The sequence below is a fragment of the Cupressus sempervirens genome, chromosome 4, assembly GCF_028749045.1.
Source record: "Cupressus sempervirens isolate cs-2001-9-10 chromosome 4, ASM2874904v1, whole genome shotgun sequence".
Lineage (NCBI taxonomy): Eukaryota > Viridiplantae > Streptophyta > Pinopsida > Cupressales > Cupressaceae > Cupressus > Cupressus sempervirens.
This window is the reverse complement of record NC_143121.1, coordinates 254,695,154-254,722,133: the sequence shown is the minus strand read 5'-3', so window position 1 is coordinate 254,722,133 and position 26,980 is coordinate 254,695,154. Positions and strand designations below refer to the sequence as shown.

General features: G+C 35.2%; 1 pseudogene; it reads right to left on the bottom strand.

The window, feature by feature from the left end:
• Positions 1-23,758: 23,758 nt before the first annotated feature.
• Positions 23,759-25,119, bottom strand: LOC149560949 (serine hydroxymethyltransferase 4 pseudogene; annotated as a pseudogene).
• Between the last annotated feature and the right edge of the window lie 1,861 nt (positions 25,120-26,980).

Here is a 26,980-nt window from a genome sequence, read left to right as displayed (position 1 = left end):
CAATATAGGATTTTCAACTTCTAATACAATAGCAAGAAAGTAGTAGAACAATGAACCTGATAGTATGCAATCTTTAATTGCTGGATTTTAGGCACTTGATCTACTCTCTCTAATTTTGATCCTCTGAGATCTAATATCTGGTTGTGTTCCTTGTCCCTTGTGCTATTTTGATCAACTAGATATGAAATTGTTTCTTTGCTCCTCTAAGTCTTTACTTCTTCACACTAAATTTTGCTATAGTCTCCCCATACACTATTTTCTACCACATATCTAATGGGGTATTCAACCTCCTTTTAAAGATTATGAAGACTTAGGATTAGGTATGGATCTATGATCCATATTGAATCTCAAGTTCTCGCTCATTTCTTGCATTTTTATCATTGGTTGCATGCCTTTTTCATTTTTCTAATTGGCTACATGTTGATCACATAGGAAACATAAAAGATTCATCCTTATCCTTTTTCTCTTTTGAAATCCATTATGTTGGATCCAAAAATGGTTTACATGTGAGTTTGTGAGGGCACAAACTCATATGTTGATTTTGTGTTACTCGGTAGATACCAAACTATTGGTCCTTGGCACATATGCTATCTTGGATTGTTAGGCACCTGTTACACTTTTTCTTGCTCAACACATGTATAACTTTGACTCACTTAGCATATGAAGCATTTTGACTTTCTCAGCATTAACTATGACTCGACACCTATATGTTTCTTAACACATATATACTACTTAGCACTTGAAGTCACTCGGCACCTGTTGGAATTTTGACTCAGCACACACTATGGCTCAACATACATAATGTACTTAGTTTCAATATAAAAAGTGATTAAGTGTGTTGACACTCAAATGTCAAAACTATCTAAGGACCAAAAATATCCCCCTTTGACATGTGTCAAAAACACTTAACTAGAAATTACTTGTCTCTCCTTATGAGTACCTTGTTGGCGCTCAAAAGTGTAGCCCTAATTTTGAGCACTATTAAGAAATTAAGCCCTATGAATGACCATAATTGCATGTGTACCTGGCTATACCTATGTTGCCACTAAGGTGTTTAATGTTTCTAACACCCTCCATTCTACCTATTTTTGTGTTCCCTCAAGATCAATTGTCATTCCGAGTTATTCGGCAAAGTCTTGTTTTGAGCTAGTTCCAAATTTGCATTTTCACCTAGGCGTCAAACAATGACAGGAGGTTGTGTTTGCTATTGAATATCACGAACCCAAAATTGCGTCATGACTCACCACTTTGGGAATATCTAGTGTCCATATCTGAGAACCTATGTTTCATATTTTGAGTCATTTCAAGTCCGTTTGACTAGGTTTTGAATCCCTCAAAGTTGGTCAGTTACTATTTTCATGTTTTTACAAAATATTCAAAATTCTGGGAAGCCCTATTTGACGAGTAATAACTCTTGACCAGTTGATCCAAATGTTGAAATTCCTATTGCATTGCATTATAGGCATCAGAAACTTGTTATATTTCAAGTTTCATATCATGACGAATCCATTTGATTAGTTTTCAAGCATGATTCAAAATGGAATTTCTGACTTTTTGTTGGTGTCAATATTTGCAAATTGATTAGCAGCCCTATTCATGGTGTCATAAATCCTAACCCATGATTGGTCAAGTCAAATGGTTTGTTTCCCTGTATTGTCCACTGAAAATATTACAAGTGTGCCAGTTTTTAGAACCTGATGAATCCGTTTGCACACTTTTCGAGGTCAATTCCATTCGCAAAAAATGCTTTCTGTCAGCATGTCTATAGAATTATGAGTAGCCCACTTTGACTGATCACCATTTGCGCCCATGATTCATCATGAGCCTAAATCAGAGAAGTACATTATCCTCATGACAAAGAACCAATGCCCCAGTTTTCATCTTCCCAAGTGTTCATTTGTCCAATTTTCTGAGCCGAATCCAAACCCAGTTTATTGCTTTCTCACGTGTTTTCTTGTAGATAAATCCGAGAAGGCAACTTTGACAGTCAATATCTTTTGACCTGGAATTTGTCATGAGATGAGATTTGGCAGGTTGAAAATATGTGGAATAGAAAATTAGTGTGCCTGTTTTTAGAGCCTGACCAGAGGTTTGGTTCAATTTTCAAAGGCAATAAATAGACCTCCTGGCATCAAATTCACAGTTGGTAGAAAGTGACAAATTGAGTTTTTAATGATTAATCTATGATCAAAATTGATTCTAATTAGTCTGAGAAGGCTAGTGGATCAATTTGAAAGTTTAGTTTTTTGGAAACGAAAAAAATTTTAGCCGGACCCACTTTGGGGCCCGACTAATTGCACCAAACCGATAAAGTAAAATTGAAGATTCCCATTTATATTAAAGCCTTTCAAAAGATTTCATGGCTATTAATTAATTGCATGGATAGCCAACATGGTTTTAAAAAAAAACTTGATAAGTGATGAATTAGACCAGAAGACATTCAATGGAGAGATACCAAATAGCATCATGTTTGGACCAGACGTTTGTGGTTACAATACTAAGAAAATTCATACTAATGTACTGATCTATGAAAAGAAAACCATGAGCAATAAGAATACATTTTGTATGAGTGTTGTATCCAAGATGCCTTGAGGAACTCAAACAAGATAATAATTTGCAAACAAGATCTTGGGATTGGAACCTAGATGATGGTGTGCAAGGAGTTCTCTTCCACCCCAAGACAACAAAAGAATTATTGCATCTGGAACAATTACAGATCTCAGGTCTATTAAGTCAAAGGAGGAGATGTGCTTCAACATTCCAATTAAAGTGTCATATATTTTTATGCTTAATATTCTGAAAGATCTTGGAAAAGACTGGGATGTGGATTACCAGTGGGATGTTGGGCTTACCATGGACATTCCCATTGTTAGCAATTTTACTCTCCTGCTTTCTAAGGAAGTTCTGGAGGATCCTACCTATGGATAACCTTGATGGACTGGTTTTCCTTTTAATAGCTTAGTCTGGTTTAAATATATGTATGATCTTCATATTGTCATCAATGTATGTGTTAAATGAAGATTTGCAAAGATATACTTTTATGTATGTAGTCCGTGTCACTAACAATAAATTTGGGCACTGCATTCATAGAGCATTACGTAATAAGAGAAGCCCCAATGTTACGTTTTTAAAGCAGATCCATTTGAGGTGCCAAAGAATTAAGAAAATAGCTGACAAGAAATCATGCCAGTTATGATAAACTAGCATTCACACATTCAACGATAAGAAAAGTTGAAAGCTTCCCATGAGAGGGGCCACAAATTTTAAGAGAGAACCTGCAGGCATATAAAAAGGGGGCATCTGCAACATGCCAAGAGTAAGTAAACCCATAGGTGAAGAGATGCACGAAGAAGTTAAAAATTTGATTCAAAGGAAATAGCAGACATATATGAATTAAAAGCCACCCATGGCAAAGAACCTTGTGGTGACAGAGAGAGGAATAACAAGGAAAGTCAAATGAAGCCGCAGACTAGAGACGATCTGATTGGTATGCATAAGGGAAGCAATATCAAGCTTTTCCCATGCCATCTAGAACCAAGCAACAAACAAGATAAATAGCAGACACACATAGGAGAGCCAAGAAGGTAATATAAAGGTGAAAGTTTGGAGCAGTCCCTACGCAATGCAAAGATACTAGTCCACGCGCAATTACAAGGAGCTGGCTGGTTAAAGGAAGAGAAAATCATGCTAAAAGGGAAGACACCTCCAAGTGGGTTTAAGAATACAATCTGACCATGAGCAGACATGTAATACCAGATGCTATGGATCTATAAGAAAAGGGTATTTCCTTTCCACTACGTAATTAGAAAAGGTCATGGTTGAGGAAGAAGGGCGAGCACACGAGGCAAAGCTAGCCGAAAAGATCATGCAAGCCATGGAAGCATATTAGTGCAAAATGCGTGGAGAGGTAGGGAGATTGTTTCTGATTGTTTTGTCCCATATTCTTTATGGGAGGAGGTTTTTTTCACTTTAAATATAAAAGCACGAGTTATCTAAGTGTCTTCAAAGACACGCTGGCCTAGAGACTCATGTCTTAAATGTGGAGGGGCCCATCGGTTCAAAGCCATGTATTTTAGTGCTCAATACGTATAAGTGACCAAGCAAGTGTGTATGAGCGACCAAGCAAGCGTAGGAGCATAAGGCAATTTCAAACCCTCTCTAGTGTTACGCTTAACGTAAGAGCGAAGAGTGAAAATTATGGCTTTATGATTCTACAGGAAAGAAGCTCCCTGTGTGGGCATAAGACAATTTTCCAAGCTCTCCGGTGTTACAAAATTTGAAGCCCAACATATGCCTATAGGAAAAAATTCATTTCCTTACGCTGCTCCACTCGCGTGAGAGCATAAACAAATTTTTTGAGACTTTTGGTGCTACATTCGGGCCGTGAGAACATAATAGAAGCTTTAAGCGTATGGACAAGAAGCAAAATTTGGAGATTCACAAAGCTATGGGGATATTGAAAATATTAATAAAATATTAATGTGAGTCCCTGTGTGAGAACGTAAAGCAAAATTTTCATGGCCAACCAGAGTGTGACAAGTGGCAACAACGGATTGAGGGAGATAGAAAATTGAATTCAAAAAGAAAATTCAGAGAAGATCAATGCATAAAGTGAAAATTCAAATAAATTTAAAAGTTTTATATAGTTTTAACTATACAATGTTTTAAAATTTTCATTTTAATGTCTATTCATGACTTAGGACCCTATTTTTCAAATTTCCATATCAGGGTCATTTTTTGTCCAAAATAGGCAGTGCAGCATACCATTGGAACCGGGAAGAAGAAAATTTTCTGAATTTGGGGTCAAATTTTGCACACGTCTTTGCTGGCTTAGGCTATAAGCAGATTTTCTTTTTTCAGAGGCATTCTCAGTGCAATGGGCAGAAGTCATCACTAAGCATCAAAGTTGGTTACATGGTAGATTTGAATACTTTTTGAAGCCTAGATGTGGAGAAAATAAACAAGAAAGGTTATATTGGCTTCTTAAAGTCACTTTGTAACTAGTTTTTCATTTTACCATGAATGCACTTTAGAATCATAAATCAGTTACGAGGGTGAATAAAATATCTTAGATATTTTTGCTTTGTGGAGCCAGAATGATAAGGATTTGATTCAGCATTTGAGGGAAAAGATTTAAAAGTTGTTTTAACCTGTTGAGAAGGTTTTTTCAAAGGGACAGATGTCAGTTGCACATTCAGATCCAGGAATGAACTCTTCTCCTATATATTTCTTTTCTTTCTCTATTGTAGAGGTTCCAATTTTTTGTTACTGACAAACCATTGTTGGTACAGAATTTGCAGTCATTCTGTGAGACCACTTTGTTGGATCCAGATTTGTGATTCCACCCACATTCTTCAACAATTTCTCTTCTATATGAATAGCAAATTAAGTTTTATGCAGATAGTTCTATTCTATTAGGTGATCTATGAGTTATTTTTTGTACATCTTTCATGTATTTGATTTCAAGGAAAACAAATAATGTGCAGCAAAGGGTTTCCAAATTCAATTTGAGTCTTGTCTCCTATCTATGGATCTATAATCTTTCTAGTTTGTGATCAAGGATCATAGATTAGGTTGCATCTCATTTTGGAATGTATGTGGTTAAAATGTCTTGCATATGGATCAAAGAGCCATGTAATTGCTTGGTATTTATTACAGGGTTTTGCAGATTTCATGGTGGGATAATTTGACTATGAGATTCAAATCTAAAGCAAATATTTGTTCATAAGGTGAAGGATAGATCACGGATCTGGATGTAGTAATGTGTCTCAGATTTCCAAAAGATGTATGGTTGTAATTCATTTAATTTCCCAATAGATAAGACACTGATAAGAAATAGGATCACTAGATTTTGTTGCTCATATTTTGGTCTTGTTGATATCAACATCATTAATCAAACGCTTTTCCCCTTTCATGTTGAAGAGTTACAATAGAATGCCCTCACTCAGCTTTTAAGATTCATAGATCTACATTTAGCTACTGTAGATTGATGTTATTTCATGAGATACTAGGAGAAATAAGGGTTTTTTCGGCTTCGTATTAGATTCAGTGTATGCTTTGACAACTGGTACCATATATAGAATCTACAGGTCTACCCACCTAGGTTTTGTAGAGCCTGAAGTAGAAGAAGGGTCATGCCTTATAGTTGGCCCTGTGTCTGAAATGATATGTTGATAATGGGAGTTAGCTGCCCCTAGATGTGTCATATTCTCATGGGGATAATTGGAAATGGGTAATGTTTTCAAACACCAACATACCTTACCCACAAAATTTCAAAATTTTACTCAAAATTTGTTCAAAGTACCATAACTCCCTCTGAATTGATTGTACCTTGTCATTTTACAATCAAAATTTTGTACTAAATATGCCTAATACTCTTTTTCTTTTTGTCATGTTCCTACATTTTGTACTTGTATACTGTATATGATCTTCCATATGCTTGTCAAAAAAATTTATCTCCCCCTTTTTGCTTTATTACTTATCTTCCCTTTTGGCTTCCTACAAAATTTCCTTTTTATTCCCAAAATGAATGAAAGAATGTAATCAAAATGTATAGTATTCTCCCCTTGAAAAATATATCTCCCCGTTTATCTTATTATCTCCCCCTTTTTGACACTAATGTCAAAGGGATTTAAGGAGTAATACCATACTTAGCCAAAAAGTTACTATTTACCTCCATTATTGTTTTCAGAGTTGCATCCCAATTCTCCAAAGCTATGTCAAGTGACTTGTGCTGCATGGTAGTCTTTGCAACAAGGTGTACAAGTCCATCAAGTGTAGAAAGATTTCGATCTTTCTTTAAAACTATTTTAGAATAAACTTGCTCCTTTTGGAGGACTTCTAAATGAGGGGTTATGGAGGACTAAATTTGCATCAGTTTGGCCATAATATTAGCTTCCTCTACTGTTAGTACAACCAACTCCCTTTGTGTGTGAAGCAATTGTACAAAATGCTTCTCACTTCGAGTTGGATCTCTAGGTAATTGCATGCTAGAGATTTTCAAATTCCTTTCCAAGCTCATTATTCTTTGATTAGTTTCTTGTGTGAAATTGGAAAAATCACACAACTTCCTATACAATGAATTTTTTTTTTCAAGGACAATTTTGACCTTATCAATTTTCTTGACCAATTCAACTTATTTAAGTGCTATGCCACTTGATATCTTCTCATTCACTTCACCTTGAAATTTTCTCTCTGACCATTCCATGAGTTTAACATTGGTATCTTCTTCATTTGTCACCTGGTCAACTATGTCTAATAGTTTCTCAATGATTGGCTTGGCTTCATCTAGTGATTGCAAGCTGAAGGCATCTATGAAGATGTCCTTGATATCATGAAGTGCTAGCTTATGTTTAAACTCCTTTCTCAATATCTCATGCCTCATCCTTTTATCTAATGTAGTTTTCATTTCAGTCATTTGTGGCATTGTAATAGTCTTGAAATCATAGGAATGAATCACAATGTCTTCATCTAATTCAGATTCTCCATAGTGAAGTACCCTAGCAACTCTAGTTGAACTTGAGCCTAGAGTTGAAAATTGCAAGGGGATGGCTTCAATGCTCAACTTCTAAATCGTCTTGGTAGGAGTGCTAGTCTTTGGTAATTCTACCAATGTCTAAATGGTGGCCTGCTCCTTTTCTTTTGTTGTAACCTCCTCAATCTTGTTTTGAAGGATGCAAAAGGCTATGTACTTGGGTTCAAACTTACCACTATGTTTCTTGTTTTCCTTTATTATTTGAGCCTTTTTCATATTAGGCTTCACTTGAGCTAGGGTAGATTCTTTGATCTCCCTTTCCATCTTTAGACAATAGTACCATTTATTCTCAATTATTTCATACAATTCTTTTGGCATAGTATTGTCAAGCTCTAGAGGTGTGTTCTCAAATTCTACCATCATGGCATACATAGATTCCTCTATTTTGTTTTTCTCTTCCCTACTAAGCTTATTGAAATTGAGAGACTTAAAACCATTCAAATCTAACTTTTTAATTGCATTACAAAGTTTGTCAATGGAAGATTTAGGAGGATGGCTTACCACTTTAAATTGGCTGATGTCCTCAGATTTTGTTCTCTCCTCATCATTTGTATTTGGTTGTGCCACATACCTTCTTCTCTTCTTGGGCTCTTTAGCTGGTTGTATAGTGGCTTTCTTCTTTTCCTTTGATGCCTCTTTGTCCTTTTAAGTGGTTGCTCTTGTAGTGGCCCTTGTTGTTGTTGGCTTAGTTGGAGCTAGCTTGGTTTGAGCTTGTTTGGTGACCTTTTTAGGCTTGGGCTGAGTTGTAGGCTAAGTTTTTTCCTTCCCCTTCTTTTTCTTGGTAGGTGTAGGTGCTTCCTCGACTTCTTCTCCCTTAGCACCTTCCTCTTTGTCTTCCCCTAAGCCTTGTGTTAGCTCTATTGGGCCTTGCCCTTGCTCTCCTTCTTCTTCACCATCTCTTTCTACTTGTTCTTCTTCTTCTTCTTCACCTGCTTCTTCCTTAATGTTTGCCCCAAATGTCTTCTTTATCTTCCTTACCATTTTATATTTCTTCTTGATGACAGAGGTTTTTTTCAATTCAGTCTCAACTTTGGACTTGACAACATCATATGTCCCAAAATGAGGACCTGCCTTATCAATTTCTTCTGCAAGTAATGTTGTGATTTTTGTTGAGGCTTCATCCACATCAAGCTCTTATCCTAATGGCCTTAGACATCTTACTCTTGGTATTGCTACTTGGATGTAGGTGTAGTCAATTTCAACTAAGAAACATATGTCATTGATATGTTGCTCAACCAATGAAACTGGTATTCTCATTCTCTACTTCATGGATTTCTTAAAATTTTCAAGATAACTAGTCATTTGTGCCTCAAAATTATCTCCCATCTGATCAATGAATTCATTAATTTTTGTAATTGTAGTTTTGTTGGGGTTCTAATTCACCTTTCTTATAGAAGAGAATTATTCCATCACATAAAAGAATATACACATAAGAACTGAACCAAATTTGCATTGAGCACCTTTTGATCTCCTTAGAGCTCCTAGGTTCTCATTAATTTATTGCAATATGAGTTTTGCCAGATCATAGGTATGATCTTTCTTCACCAGTTTGCAGGCTACATCAACTGCTAGACATGGCACACTGTTTAGTCTACTGGATTGATAGAATTTGTGTGATATAATTCTCACAACAAAATCTAGAAGTGGATTAGTTATTGTATCAATGGTCATTCTCCTATTTTTCCATTTTGCTCCAATATTTTTCTCAATGACTTCCTTTCTATCACTTCTCAATGTCTTTGGCCAATTTAGGATTGGGAATCACATATCCCTATGGACTATTATGTTGGTAATCTTAATAGGTCTTGTCTCTAGCCATAGAAAGCCATCATGAATTTGACTCAAAACAATGTGAATCCATTCAATTTTGAATCCTATAGGGTAGACTAGGGCATTGGTCAAACCCTTTTTCTCTACTATGTCAAATTCCTTCTTCAGAATCTTGTTCTCACATAGTCTTTCATAGGCTTGGAATATTTCAAAATCACCTATGGAACCAATTTTGCAATTGTATAGCACTTTCTTACATCTTGAAGCATGACCACTTTAGGTGGAATGATGGATAATGCATAGCTAGGTCATTTATGTAGGCAACTTCAGGTATTGGCCTAAATTTCGGCTATTTGACCTCATTGCTAACTAGTTGAATCTCATGATCTTCCTTAACCTTAGGGTTTCTTGAACTAGAGGCCATTTTACCAAACTAGGGTTTTAAATGTATTAAAATTTTAACTTTTGCATAGCTAAACACTTGATAAATACCTTTGAATCGATGAATTTGTGCTGAACTACTATTGAAATCTATGCAAATGGCTTTTAGGTTGCTGTTTGATCACTTCTTCACTCTTCTCATCTTTTTTCTGTGTTTGAATGGCATGAAAATGAATGAAATTCAACCTTATGCCTGTCAAAGACCTAGCATTAAATGCTTTGTGCATACAGCTATAAACTCGACACTTGAAGGATTTAACATGACTCGGCTCCCATTGTATTTCATTTACTCAACCTCCACTGGACTTCTACTTCACTCAGCTTCAACTATCAGCTCGGTTACTATTAGAAACTCGGCATCCATTATAGCTTTACTCAACATCTAAGAGTAACTTGGCTGCTTCTTCAAAAAATTTATGTAGATTTCTTCCTTGTAGTACCCCTTTGTTGTTTGGAACTAATGTATGATTTAACTTTTTATATTAGTCCCATACATCTATTTTCCTTAGTTTGATGAAGTGTAATCACTTGACCTTTTGGGTGAAGTGATCCCTCCCTTACATGTGTTGCACTCATCTTTCTTCTTCCAAGTCTTATTCATTTATCCTCTTATTTTATCAACATCAACCTTCTCTTTTCTTTTGTTGACTTTTGTCTTAGGTGCTTTTGAATTTGTTAGACAATTGCTAGTGATATGACCAATCTTCAAACAATTGAAACATGTAGTTTGACTTAACCATCTACTAACTCCCTCTAAAATGTGTCCTTATGCAATTTTTAGGAATATGTCCATACTCTTGACAATGGTGATAGCTATACCAGGTATTGTAATCTAAATTATAGTGATGACCATGATTGTTTCCTCTTGCATGCTAATTAGGTGTCCACATAGGCTTTGTTCTGCATTCAAATGCTCTATGTCCATATTTTTTGTAGTTGTAGTAGTGACCTTCAAATCTTGATGTCCTCATGGTCTTGATTCTACATTCATGTGCTTGATGTCCTTGCTTATTGCACTTGTGGAAAAAGCTTGCATTGGTAGGCTTATCATGCTAATGACTATTTTTTCTCTTGCACATATTAGAGGTATGTCCCTTTTTACCACAGAAATGACAAGTAGGTTTAGTTTTCTTACCTTTGTTACCCCTTTTTTCTACAATTTTGGATGATTCTCCTTGTTCAGTGCTGGTGTAGCCAAGTCCTGAAGTATCATTACTAGACCTTGGTGATTTTAGTAATTGTTAAAAGTACTTGATAGCCTCATTTGGTTTGTTATAGCTTTTTTCTATCTCCTTTTCTCTTTTCAATTCATTCTAAAATTGTTCATTTTGCATCTTCAAGGTGGAGATCTCAATGTCCTTCATATTCAGTTCATGATGAGCATTCATCATCTGCCTTAAGGTGTCTAGTTGCATGTTTGAGATCTTTTCAAACTCAATTGTCTTCTCCTCCAGTCTATTGGTAAGATTTCTCTCGTCATCTTCTATCATGGCCTTATCTTCAATGGTTCTCTTCTTTTGTTCAATCACTTCACAAAGCATTATGGCTTGTGATTCTTGTTCAAGCTTGAGTAATCTAATTTCTTTAGCTTGTGCTCTATTTTTCTCCATTAGTTCTGCTATTGTTGCATCAAATTCCTTGGAATCTACATTGGAAAACATTTGTGTGGTATCAATCTCCTTGTAGTGTATGTCATTTTCAGCTATGGCTATCTCCTTCCTTCTTTTGAAGGACTTTCTCAATTCTTCTATGGCTTCTTCCACTTTGTGTAGAGCTAGGTGCACATCAATCACCTAATTGTCTATGATCTTCCCAAGTTTGAAGACTTCCATCTTCAGATCTTTTCTCTAAGTTGTTAGGCCTCTCCTTGTGAGAACCAATAGCTCTGATACCAATTGTTGGAATGTTCAAAATGGGAAGAGTACTTCTAAGAGGAGGGGTGAATTAGAAGTATCCTACTCAATCCTTTAAATCAAATAACTAAAATATAAATTGCATGCATGTAAGCATACAAATGAACATAAAGTAAACACATGCACATGACACACAACACCAAATTTGGTAACCTAGAAACCCTCCAAGAATAAGAAGGTAAAACTAGGGTGGGGATTATACCCACAAAAATCACTACAACAATTAATATTTGACCACTTTTGATTGTCTACCCTATGAAAGGTCTTCCCTGTTAAAGGCTTTACACTGTATCAATAGTGACTTGATTAAAGGATTTAAGAACACTTTACATGAAGTGTAACCCTATTAAATAATTTACAATAGGCTATTAAACCCACCTAATACATAGGATTTTCATTCGCCTTCTCCAAAGGTTCTCCTACTTAGCTATTAAGCTAACCTATCAATATAGGATTTTCAACTTCTAATACAATGGCAAGAAAGTATTAGAACAATGAACCTAATAATATGCAATCTTTAATTGCTAGATTTCAATCACTTGATCTACTTTCTCTGATCTTGATCCTTTGAGATCTAATATTTGATCATGTTCATTGTCCATTGTACTATTATGATCAACTAGATATGAAATTGATGCTTTGTTCCTCTAAGTCTTTCCTTCTTCACACTAAATTTTTCTATAGTCTCCCCATAAACTATTTTCTACCATATACCTGACCTCCTTTTAAATATTGTGAAGATTTAGGGTTAGGTATGGATCTATGATCCATAATGAATCTCAAGTTCTTGCTCATTTCTTGCATTTTTATCATTGGTTGCATGCCTTCTCCATTTTTTTGATTGGCTACATGCTAATCACATAGGAAACATAAAAGGTTCATCCTTATCCTTTTTCTCTTTTGAAATCCTTTATGTTGGCTCCAAAAATGGTTTACATGTGAGTTTGTGAGGGCACAAACTCATATGTTTATTATGTGTTACTCGGCACATACTAGACTACTAGTGCTAAGTACACATGCTATCCTAGATTGCTTGGCACCTATTACACTCTATCTTGCTCAGCACATGTATAACTCTAAGTCACTCAGCATATGAAGCATTGTAACTTGCTTGGCATTAACTATGACTCAACACCTATATGCTGATTGGCACATATATACTGCTCGACACCTAAAGTCAGTCAACACCTATTGGAATTCTAACTCGGCACACATTGTGGCTCAACATACATAGTATACTCAGTTTCAATGTAAAAAGTCATTAAGTGTGTTGACACTCAAATGTCAAAACTATCTAAGGACCAATAATTTCTCTATATTTATCACTCTCTCTCTCTCTCTCTTCTCATCCCCTACTCTCTTTCTCTCCATTGTATACCCTCTCTCCTCCTATCCCCTACTATCCTCTCTCTCTCTCTCTCTCTCTCTCTCTCTCTCTCTCTCTCTCTCTCTCTCTCTCTCTCTCACACACACACACACACACACATCCATTCTCTATATTCCTATCTATCAAAAAGAATCAAGACTAGCTAGGTTACTAAGAGGGGAGGGGTGAATCAGTAACCTCAAAACTTTTAACAAATTCAAAACTTAATAGCATAATCTAATTACAATTAATAGATTTAATCCACTGCATGCATGATAAACTAAAAGCATAAAACACTTTGAACACAATATTTGGTAACCCACAAACCTTCCAAATAGAAATTAAAACTAGGGTGAGGATGATACCCACAAAATGTCAATACTGCAATATAGAGTTAGCCTATTAAGGCTTATAATAATCACTTTTGATGATCTGCCCTATTAGGACAATTAGGACTGCTAGGTTCACCTTGTTAGAGGTTTTACAAACATACAATGAAGTATGCACTTGGTAAAGAGATTTAAGAATATACTATTCAGTCTACCCTGTTAAAGGATTTGAAGTTGATTCACCTGTTAGGATGAAATAGTAGATCTGATTTGCAATTGAATTGTTGATTGAGATCTTTGGAGTACTGATCACCTCTATGTGATAGATGTAACTTGGCTACTCCTAATATGACCTTGCAATACACTTTGTTCTACTATTGATTCACATTCACATGATTTTCATTTCCTTTGCATTCTCTTATATCAATTACTTACACTTAGGTATGATATAATACATTACATATATACCAACCCAATTCACATAATTACAAGGTTGGCTAATACACAAGTTAACACCAATATTACAATGTCCGCCGAAATGTATATACTTGAGTTCTAAAAATTGACTTGGTGAATTTTTGATACACGACATCCATTGTCATTACTCGACATCATCATGCACTTAGTAGAAGTAGAGGCTTGGTCCATACTAATCACTTCAACTTAGTTTTGAACTCAGTATACACTAGTGACTCAGTAGATACAGTTTCACTTAGTAAAAATTGAATTCCATGTTTACCATGCCTGCACTCGGTAAACACTAATCATCTCATCACTTGGTTAACACTAACTTAACTTCAAAACAACTAATGACCCGGTAGACATTATGAAGCTTGGTAACCACTGAACTACTCAGTAAGAATTGTTGGACTTCATACTGCCTGAATTAACTTGGTAACAATTAGAATGTTGGGTAGGAATTGTGAAGCTTGGTAACCACATAGAATCTGAATAAGTGTTGTCACTAATAAAAAACTTGACTTAATGCCAACAATCTCCCCATTTTTCATTAGTGACAAAAATAGTTATCAGCCAAAAATTATGCACAACATAGTGTGATATTGGCTTGATATGGCATGCTATTTTTTTTTTTGAGATTTTTTTTTTAAATTTGTCTTTGCAACTCTATTAAATATACATTTTCTTTGCATATATCTCCCCCATACAATGTACATATCATATCAGGCATAATAACATACTGAGTGTATCTCCTAGTATGGTAGCTTTCTCTCATGATATATACAAATATCTCTACTCAAATATATACATGTCTCTCCCCCTTTTTGATAGTAATGCCAAATATTTATACATAATCTACATATATAGAGACACCAAAATGTGAGAGAAATTTAGAATGTACCTTAAGAATAAGATTTAAGGTCTTGTCCCAGTTATCTTGCAAAACTTTGTAGGTTTGAAGAGCAACTTGTACTTCTATAGAGAGCTCAATCATGTGATCTAAAATTGAAAAATTATTATCATGGATCAATGCTTTAGAATAGGAAATGTGCTTCTTCATTGTATCCATGATGGGAAGGATCATATTTTGAATGTCTATGAGTGTAGACCAGATCCTTGCTTCCTCTCTTAATAATTCTACTTACATACCTAATAAGAATTTGATTTTCATATGATGTTCAGAGTTTGAACTAGGATCAAGCTGCAACTTCTTTGCACTAGCCATCAAATTTTGATCAATCTTATCCAATTTGCTCTTAATTTCCTTATCATGCTCGATAACATCACATAACTTTGCAAAAAGACATGTTACATTTGTGTAAGAAGTTTCAAGATTTGTCAAAATTGAAGAAAGCTCTACCTGCTGGATAGCTATTTGTTGAGCAATGTGCTCAAGCACTTTGTTATCAAATTTCTTTTCTTCTTTCTCCATCAACTTATCTTGACCACTAGAATCTTCATTCTATTTTCTAACTACCTCTTCTAACTACAACAAAATGTGTTGAGAAGAATCAACTTCAACACCTATAGCTTCTATCAAAATATTCTTTGCATCCTCAATAATCCTATATTCTCTGTCTCTTTCTTCTCATAATTGCTTATGCTTAGCTTTCTTTTGGAGAAGCTGGCTAACTAATTTCATTTGATCTATAGCGGCATTGTCAAAATCCAATTTGGGAATTTCTATATCCTCATCCAGATCTATATATTCCTCTATTTCCTTTCCACTAATCAAAAGTCTTGATTGAGTCTTTGGTTCAACTTTTGAAATTAATGCTTTAGATTTTGGAATAGAAACAATAGTGGAAATAGTAGGACTAGCAATCAAAACTTGTACAGTGCCTACTAGTGGAATACTTATAGAATCCAAAACTGATGTATTTACCAAACTTTCCAAAATTGAGGTTTTCACAAGTGAAGTACTAACAGAAGTATTTGCAACTAAAGTATTTACTAGAGCATTTACAACTGAAGTAGTCAAAATTGAAGAATCGAAAACTATACTTACTACTAAAGAACTCACAATTATGGAACACTATGTATCCATTGCTGAGATTGGCTTGGTAATTCAAGGATTCTAGAGCTTCATGGATGAAGTGGTAGACAGTTCTATCTATGATGTGCTAAGCTAAGAGGTAGTAGGGATTGATCAGATATTTGATGTATTAATGGTTGTCACAATCAAAGCTATTGAAGCTATCTCCATGCTTGATGATGTTGTAGTCTTTTTTGGAGAGTGAGAAAAGGAGGCTATCATAGCTACAGCTATCTTGACTAGGTTAATCTCTGCCTCTTCTTGCCTAGCTTCCTCTTAATCTTCTTCCTCTTTTTCTTCATCATCTTTCATCAACTCTTGATATTCTTCAACATCAATTGTGACAAATGGAGTATTGTCTTCATCATTTTCTTCATCCTTGTCACTATCATCATCATCATCTTTGATTTCAATAGGATTTTCACTTAGTTTATGCAGGTGATAAATATTCTTCCACATAGTTGCCACATCCTTGACTACATGCTATATGTCTTTTAACAAAATTAAACAAGTATGAAATATAATAGTCATCTTGTCTTCATTTTTCTTCATAGATTCTATTACCTCAACATTGGTAATGCTCGGTAACAACTATCTCAAAGTTTGTTCATATATGTCTTTTGCTATCTGCATGGTTGAGTCCCATCTTGGCTTCAATCTTTCTAATAGATCATTAGAAATATGAGGTATTATCTGATTAGGGGAATACTTTCATTTTCCCATCTTGGTTAATACCAATTCCTCAATCTACTTCTTCTCAGCCTCTATCTTGGTCTCATACTTTAATGATTTGAAATTGGTTAAACCAACACCTTCTTCCATTTGTTTCAGTCTTTCTTGGAAGGTGAGAGGAGGCTTACTAAACACAACTTCACTACCACCTTTTTCCTACTTTCTTCTTGGATATTCTTGTAAATACTACAGTGGATGGCTTGGGTGGTTTGGTGATAATCACCTTGCCTTTCTTCCTTGCAGGCTCTTCTTCCTTTTTTGATTCTTCTTCATTTTTTAGATTCTTCCACATTTTCTCCTTTTCCTTCAGTAATCATTAGAGGGGTACTTGCTATTTTCAACTTTCATATCTTCCTCTTTCCTTTGTTCGCCACCTATGAAAGTTTGATCTCAAGTTCAATTTTGGCTTTAGCCTCATCATGGGTTCCAAAGAGATGTGCCTTTAAATCTATAGGCTCATTTACCAAGGCTTCAATGATTTCCTTTGCCTCATCAATGTTAACCTCATATGGAAGAGTTTTTACCCACATAATTTTGGGCCTTACTACCTGAATGTATACTATGTCACTATCAACCATAAAACAAACATCATCCTTATAATCTTCAACCAACTTCTTTGGTATCCTGAATCTATTATGCATCTTTTCTTTAAAGGTTTCAAAATAATTATCCATGATACTATCAAAATTTTCACCCATTTCAACTATATACTCATTTATCTAATATAAAATTGGTGTGTCTTTTCTCCATACAACTGTGCCTTGAGAGGAGAAAAACTTTTGAACATAGAAAACCAAACATGTCAACAATGAACCAAATTTGCATGGGTTATTCTTTGATGTGCTAATGCTTTCCATATTTTTGTTCAACTACTTCAACAACAAATCTACTAGGTCATATGATAAATTCTTCTTTACAAACTTATAACCTAAGTCAACTACTTCACATGATACACTATTGAGTCAACTTGAGCTATAAATATTATGTGCTATCACATGGATGAAAAATTCAAGTTTTTTATCAGATATACTACTAATTTTCATTCCTCTGCCATCCCACATGGCAAGGGTTTTCTTTTGTAACTCATCCCGACCTAGAGTTTTAGTGACTTTAGGTTTCCTGAGCATGGGGAGACTAGTAATGCGATGAATCATTTTCTTTGTAATTAAAATTGATAGCTCTAACCATAGTTGACCATTATGAACTCAACTTAGGATATATCTAATCCATTTAATTTGAAATTTTTGAGGCAGGTGATGACTATGGGTTAGACCTTTTTCTTCCAAATGTTTATGCTCAGGTTTGAGAATTCCATCGACATAGAGTTCACTTAGGGCATTATCCATTTCAAAGGTTCGTATCTCCTAAAATACACATTTAAAATGAGTTCAAATGTCATTTATGATAAGTACCTTAGGTGGTATCTATGACTAAGCTCCATTTGGGTCAAGGATTTTGGTGATCGCTGGTACCAGTTTGAAGTTAGGGGCTTTCCATTCAACACCTTGCACCAATATTTCAGATCCTTTCTTCACCTTTTTGTTGTTTCTAGATGCCATCATAACTCAGTAAGTTGAGAAAATTCTTCAAAATACTTTAGTTGCAAATTTTTCTCAAGATCGCTAGGATGCTCTACAAATCGTTCTATTCACAATATACTAAATTCATGGTGAAAATGAAGTTGATTTCCTGCCTTTTGATAAAAAATTCCCATTAATTCTCGGTATAATAAGAGCCATAATGACATAGTGCATGATAGCCTATCATCTACTATCTGTACAGATTGCTTAGTGAAATCTTGTAACTTGGCAACAAAACATAACCATGTTACTCTCGACTTTTCTTAGTACAGTCCATCACCCTAACCTTGCTCGGTAGAGAAGTCAATTTGGTGATAACTATTGCTGATGATTCTTTTGTATCTTGAATACCAATATGAATCTTTACTTCCTTTCAATTGGAATTTTTTAAGATGTGACCTTGAAAATATAATTCTAGTTCTTCCTTAAGAACCTAATTGGAAATGGTGGAGTCACCCACTTCTTGAGTGACATGACTATCATCACTTGAACTAGCTTGCTTGGTAGATTTGGCAATCCACTATTGTCTCATCTGCTTCCTGATGCTATTTTCTTTTTCTTTCTTTTCATCTTCAACTCTACCTATATTCATGCAATTCTTAGCTATATGACCAAGTTTAGTACATGTGTAACATCTTATGGTGGTGTCCTTTCTTCTCATGTGATGTCTAACATAATTTATGCCAATGTATCCATATTCTCCACAGTAATGACATCTACACCAAGTGTTGTAGTCCCAACAAAATATTGCCTTTACAAATTATTCAATTGGATTGAATAACTTAGATTTGCATTTAGATGCCTTGTGACCTTGTTTTTTGCATTTGTGACACTTGCTCTCAAACTTTGGTGCCTCCTTGCATTCATTAGCTTTATGACCATGTTGTCTACAATTGTAGCATTTTCTATTAAATTTTTCCTTTCCATTACTCCAACATTTTTTTGATGTATGACCTATCTTACCATAGTAATTGCAAGTAGTTCTTTGATTCCTTTGAACACCTTGTTTGGAGGATTCACCTTCTTCTTTGTATCCAAGTCCTACCTCACCCTTTTGGCTATAAAGATTTTTCTTACTTTGTTGATTCAATTGATCCATGTTTGCTTGGGATTTCATTATTCTTTCATTGAGTTTCTTTTTAGAATTTAGACCAACTTTCATCATTTCATTGATTTTCCTTTCAAAGTTTAAGTCATTTCTCATCCTTTCATTTTTAGATCTCAAACTCATGATTTCTTCATTTGCATTGAAGAGTTGATTAATAAGATTTTCTTGCAAAAGGGATTGATTTTGAATTTCATTGTTCGTTACCTCCAAGTCTTCTTTTGCCTTATTTCTCTATTCTAAGATTTCACACAATCTTATTAACTGAATTTCTTGTTCTCTTTTTAATTTTCTTACCTCTTCTTCCAAGGAGCCATTCTTTTCTAGGAGTTCTTTGATTGAATCATTTGCTTCATCTGAACTACTTGAGAGAAAAAAAAATCTTCAATCTTCTCTTCAACATACTGGCGATCATTCATATGATTTGCAAGTTCCTTTCTTCTATTTGGAGATTGAGAAAGATGTTATTTTTCTTTCTTAAGTTAAGCTATGGCCATCTCTAGATCTTGGTTTTCATTTTCAATAGTTTTGTCAAGTCTAAATATCTCCATTGTCCTTGATCTTTGCTCCAACTGTCAAACTTTATGCTTGAGAACCACAATGCTCTAATACCAATTGTTGGAAATAATCAAGACTAGCTAGGTTACTAAGAGGGGAGGGGTGAATCACTAACATCAAAACTTTTAACAAATTTAGAACTTAATAGCATAATCCAATTACCATTAATAGAGCTAATATGTTGCATGCATGAGAAACTAAAAGCATAAAACACTTTGAACACAATATTTAGTGACCAAGAAACCTTCCAAATAGAAAGTAAAATTGGGGTGAGGATGATACCCAAAAAACTTCAATACTACATTATAAAGTTGGCCTGTTAAGGCTTACAATGATGATATACCATGTTAGGAGCAATTAGGACTGCTAGGTCCACCTTGTTAAAGGTTTTACAAACATACAATGAAGTATGCACTCGATAAAGAAATTTAAGAAAAGATTGTTAATTCTACCCTATTAAATGATTTGAAGTTGATTCACCTATTAGGATGAAATAGTAGATTTGATTTGCAAATAAATTTCTGATTGAGATGCTTGAAGTATTGATCACCTCTATGTGATAGATGTAACTTGGTTGCTCTTGATATGCCCTTGCAATACACTTCATTCTGCTGCTAACATTTGCATGCTTTTCATTTCATTTTTCATTCTCTTATATCAATTACTTACACTTGGGTATGATACAATACATTACATATATACCAATCCAATTCACATAATTACAAGGTCAACCAATACACAAGTTAACACCAATATTACAAAGTTAGCCCAGATGTAGATACTTGGGTTCTGAAAATTGACTTGGTGAATTTATGATACATGGCATCCATTGTCATTACTTGACATCATCATTCACTTGGTAGAGTAGAGGCTTGGTCCATACTAATCACTTCAACATAGTTTCAAACTTGATATAGATTGGTGACTCTGTAGATACAGTATCACTCGGTAGAAATTGAATTCCACATTTACCATGCCTGCACTTGGTTAACACTAACTTTTCTTCACAAGAACTGATGACTCAGTAGACACTATGAAGCTTGGTAACCACTAAACTACTTAGTAAGAACTAGTGGACTTCACACTACCTGAATTTACTTGCTAACCTCTAGAATGCTTGGTAGGAACTGTGAAGCTTGGTAACCACACAGAATCTGAATAAGTGTTGTCAGTAATAACAAACTTGACTTAATGCCAACACTATCCCTCACTAGACCATTCTCCATCCCATCCTTACCTCTCTTTGTATTATTGTATTCATCATATTCTCTATTTATTTCTATATTAGTCACTTTCTATCTTCTTATCTAGACATCCTACCTTTAATCTCTCTCTTCCTATCTCCATTTAATCCCCCCCTCTTGATCCTCTATCTTGATCTCTCTATCTCTGTCTTCATCCTAGACACTATCTCCTTCCAACTCTCTCCCCATCCTATCCTCTCTGTTCAACTCTCTCCACATCTTATCAATCCTCTCTTCCTCTCTCTATCCTATCCATGCTCTCTCTCTCTCTCTCTCTCTCTCTCTCTCTCTCTCTCTCTCTCTCTCTCTCTCTCTCTCTCTCTCTCTCTCTATACTTCTCATTTTCTACCACTCTCTTCCTATCACCTTCTCTACCCCCTCCCTCTCTTTTGTCTATGTAAGTATCCTTAGTAACATGTATTCCCTATAGTGTGTATGCACTATAGGGAAATTACACTATTTTTTACATAGCATGTACATTCTATAGCGTATACATGTTATAGTGTGCATGCAATTTATAATGGATTCAAATTCACCAAACCTTAGGATTGGATTTTCATTAGAGATCCAAACCAAATTTTTCGTCATTTCAAACTAGTCTCAAACATGATTTCAAGAAAGCATATAAAAAATGCATGATTTTTCTTGTGTTCTCTCCATCAGGTTTCATCATACTTGAATATCGATATAATTAGGTTACATGATATTGTAGATCTCTGTGTTAGGTATGTAATCTCATAATTTATCTTTCATTTTGACTATTTCAAGCTTTTCAACTATAATTTATTTCCAATTTATGTCTATTTTTCTCTCTAAATCCAATGTGTAGTATTTGTGGGTTAGATTTGAGTTCCTTCATCCAATTTTGCAACAAGTTATTCTTTTAGAAACTAGACTTCATTCTACACACTTTAAAAAAAAATAAGTTTTGAATTTTGATTAGTTCTAAATGATTTTTAGGGGGACTACATAGATATTTCACATTTTTTGGTATGTGTTCACTTACCAAATTTATTAAAAATATATATATACATTAAAATATTACCCAAAAAATATGGGATAAACTACATGGTGTTAGCCAACTTTTGACTAGAGTGATTAAAGAATTTTATAAAAAAATAGGATTTTAGGGGGACCACACTTTTCACTTTGTTATGCTTTTACTAAAAAGGAAATACCACTTTTTGTGGGCCCCCTTTTTTGAGGGCCTTAAAGTCAACCATTTTAAAATCAAATTAGTAGTTTGGAAACTAGATTTAAAGGATTAAAACTTTTTTTTAGTCATATATCTTGAAATTGTTAGAGTAGCTATCTTTAAAGTCTCATTGAAGTTCAAAAATTACTTCTTTCAACAAAATAGTGGCATCTTATAACATATTTTTGGTACCACAACTTTGTGCACTTACCCCCATATAAGTACTAAATATATGGTAACAAGATGAAATAATATATCAAACATTTGACAAAAATGGCAAAGGGTATTACTGTTAGAAGTTGTAATCTTTCCTTGGTATATTTATAAACCAAGGTTAGACCTTCTTCTTTTATTGTTGTAATATATTAGGATATAAGCCAAGGCATCCTAATATATTTCTTTTTTGTCCTTTTTCCACTACATCTTATTTTGTCCTCCAGTGAAATATGTGAGGACAAATATTTATTGTAATTTGTAATTTAGATTATTCCTCCTTAAGAGGAATCTCACACTTGGCCTCACACACTTATGAATGGTGGCATTCATAGACATGGGAGTTACATTCTAACTCCTCTCTCTCATCTCTATTTAAGAGATGACCCTCTTCTCTCATTTCACAATGAGGTTTCTTCCTCTTCTCATTATTGTATGAGCAATTGCTCTCTTGCTCTTTCTCTTTTTCTTCTTAGGCTTTTCATGCCTCATTCACAATGTCACAAGGGGTTTTCTTTGCTTTCCCCTTTCCAAATATCTCGTCTCATGGTGTTGGAGCTTGAAGCTTTCTCTCCTATTTTATGGTAATATCTTTTCATGCATTTACTCACTTAGATTCTTTCCTGGTATTGCTTATTTACAGATTTATTTTTCCATTTCTAACATGGTATCAGAGTAGTTTAATCTTTGTTTTGAGTATTTGCATGAAGGTACGATTTGAAGGAGACTCTTGAGAGAGATTTCACTAATTTCTTCTTTAATCTTCTTAAGATGGAAGAAATTGAATTTTTTTTGAGTTTGGCTGGTTTACCGCCAAACCCGATTAACTTCTGCAGGTTACTTCTTATTTTCTATTATTTTTCTTCTAACCCCCTTTAGAAGGATTCCCGCCAAAGGGTTTTCCTTATAAGCCACTCTGTGCTCTCTTGATATCTGTCTTTCCTATCCTCCCTCTAGCTTTTGCCTTTTATTAGCATTCTAGTTTCCTACATAGGTTTGGCTCGCACTTGGAATTTTTGGCCTTTTGGGTTTGGCTCTGTTGATGAGTTGATTGTCTCCATTGATTTGATGAATGGAACCCATCCCGACACATTGTGTTGGGTGAAATATTTTTCATTGATTAATTTGGCAATGGTTGTTTGTTTCGCTTTTTGCTAGGATTTTCATTGAACGTTGTGCTTCCTTGCAATTTGTTAGGGTTATCATTGAGCAAACTCATTTTTTCCTATGCTGCAAGAGGTTTTTTTTGTATTGGGTATGTATTCAATAGTTTATTTGTGATCTTTAAAATATATGGTCATGTTTTTTCTTTTTGTTTGATGTACTCATTTCATTCATTTTGGGTAGTCGAAGTGATACTTGTATTAAAAGATCCTCAGCTGGCTGTCTTAAAATAGGAAGCACACTGTCTGTCACACCCATTATGCTGTCTGCAGCAATCAATCCAGAAGCTCTTGCAATATCTGCACTGTGTATGAACAGCTGCCTACCTTTTTGTAAGAGTTGTTTCTTGTGGGTTGCCTATTTGAGGTTGCACAAAAGAAGCTTTGCATTCAGATATACAGATGAGAGCGAGCATAAAATATGTGCTCCATAAAAAATTGAATCTGGGAGTCCGCCATACTTCTTCCCATGCCAATCTCTATCAAGAATAAAAATGTCATAAGTGAAGCTAACAGATTGACTCCGACCGTAATAAACCCTAACCCACTCTGGCTTCCATGTGTCAGATCTGACACGCATCAGATACAAATAATAGTCGTTGTAAACACAGGGGCCCAAAATTAGCGCCCAGCCTTTCAAGGTAGTCCTTGAAGAACCTTAGAGATGGATCCTTCAGGAGACTGGGATCGGCCTCACACTACTAGATGAAGAGTTTCAATTGCTTAATTTTTTTGGGCATCCATAGCGTACTCAGTATTCAAACCCGAGCTGATTTAATACCACAATCAAAGAAAAGAAGACTCCACAGGTCTTTCTCGTACTTCTTATAGTTACAAAATGCTCTTTTAATGTTCTAGCACCTTGTCAGCAATAGACCTCAACCTAGCATAATCCCAATCCCTAGGATATGCACTGCCTCCATAGATGATAAGCTTGGGCCTAAAGTCCAAAGCCTTCTCCTCCACTTTTTCATAATCAATATACCTAGTTTCCTGGCTAACCTTGTAAGGCAAGCTATCAAAGTAAATTGATGTTGCAGAGATCTTCTTACCTCTAGATGTATAGTACCCATGGGTAAGATGCCCACCAGAAGGCAGGTCAAGCCCCATTATCCTATCATGTGGGTTGAGCAGTACCGTATAGGCTGCAAAATTAGCAAGACTCCTAGAGTAAGGCTACACATTAACACCCCACTTGTCTGAATCGAGTTTGTAAGTTTGCAGGGCCCTTGATCTACACAGATTCTCAATGATATCTATGAACTCGTTGCCTCCGTAGTATCTATTTCTCAGCATGCCCTCGGAGTACTTGTTGGTCAGAGGGCTTCCTAGGGCTTCAATGACTGCCAAGGAGGTGAAATTCTCAGAAGCTATGAGCTCAATCCCTCTGCTTTGCCTTCTCTTCTCCTTCTCTATCAGATCAAAGATCTCTGAATCCACCTCATTTATCAATGTGTTACCCCATTCCTTAATGGAATCCATTTTCACAGAAACAATGGAAGATATGAGAAAAAAGAGACTCAAAGAACAGATCCAATTCTGTCTGGGCAAAAATGTTCACCCAAATCATTAATTATCTCAGATCTTGAGCTCTGAAACATAGGCCAGTACTGGAGGCTAGCTATGTGGCACTAATGATTATACCTGAACAGAGTGGCACAATGACCTGGGTTCATCTCCTGGTACGACCCTTTCATGCCAGCACTGAAGCATTATAGCTGCCCACTGCAGTCGTCAGCGGTGCAACCCGTTCTACCCCTCATGTGACCGGACCACCGGGTGGGAGTCTGGATGACACAGGTTTTTCCAGGTTGCATCTCAAAGCCTATTGTGGACAATGGTGATATGCCCACGTTTGAGAGGAAGCCTGGCCAGACCATGTACCCACAGTTGTTCAGGACTGTGAATGAGTCTGTGTGCGCTTCATTTATCACAGTTAACAACATAATCACAAGTAGCTTCCTGAAAATTGACATGACTGCCTCTACTATTTTTGGTATATCATGGCAAGATTGGCAGCTATAATGTATCTTTACTATTCTGAAAACTATTATTTTAGTAATGTTTTCTTGTCTTTTCATGCACAATTCTTTTTCCTTTTTTGAGCTCTAGACAGAGGCATCTTTTGCTTTTATCATTGCCTTTTGTCAACCTATTTTTGGCATGAAATCATTCATTTCTTTTATCATTGCCTTTTGTCAATCTATTTCTGGCATTTTATCATTCATTGTCAGACAGCTCCAACTCAAGTGCAATATTTTACTTTAAATCTCTCTTACTCCATTACGTGTTTTTAAGTAAAAAAAAGGAGAGAAGTTTAAGTTTTTTTTGAGAAGTTTTTTTAGAATTAAATATTAAAACTAATTAAAGTTTTATTATTATTATTATTTTTACATAAAAAATTAAGGTTTTTTTTTATGTTTTTATAAATAAATATCTTCATTTATTATTCCTTTTCTTGCCAGAATCTAGGAGGACTATTGTCTTTGATGGTGATGCCCATCCTTAATATCTTCTCACTTGTGTTCACATTGCATGGAGATTTTAACTGATAACTTATGTTTATTGCTCTTCCAAATACTTCTTTTTATCTCAATTATTCAGGTTTATGAGTATCTTACACTATTGCCTTCATAATTTAATGATTTGAGTTAATTGATCTATCTGCACATGGTTGTAGTTTTATCCTTCTATAGCATCGTTCCATGCCCATGTTGGCACTTTATGGTTTTATACCATTGATTTATATGACATTTTTTGTAAGTTGCATCGGGAGCCAATTCATCAAGGTTAACTATGGTGGACCCGACAGTTTTAAACTGACTTGTAGTTGCCTTATCTGGCCTATGGAGTATCCCTCCAACCTATAATTGGTGTGCACTTACTTCAATGGAGTTTCCCTCCATTTGTTCCACTTTGTTCCTCAATGTGACGATGTTGAGAAAGTTTTTTTGACCCATGTTGATCTTTCCTCATGGCAATGATGTTGCTTGTCCATGATGGATTTCTTATTTGAAGGCAATATGTTGTTACTCCTCATAAAACCTTCCTTTGGTCCACTTCAGCTATAATTATTTGGTGCCTGAGGCACATGTTCTTACTTATTTATTATTGTCTCTCTTATATTTCTTTGATAAATATACAATGTGATAATGTTCTGCATACTTTATTGCCTAGATCATGGGTCATGTAGGTGATGGAGTCATGAACCATTCACCTGTAGTGGGATGGCTCATTAATGGACTATCTATATACATGTGATTGACGCAATGTTGATGCAGGTTTCATTAGTTGGCCTTGTTTGTGGCCATTTGTGCATTAGTATGTTTCTTTCATTAGAGAT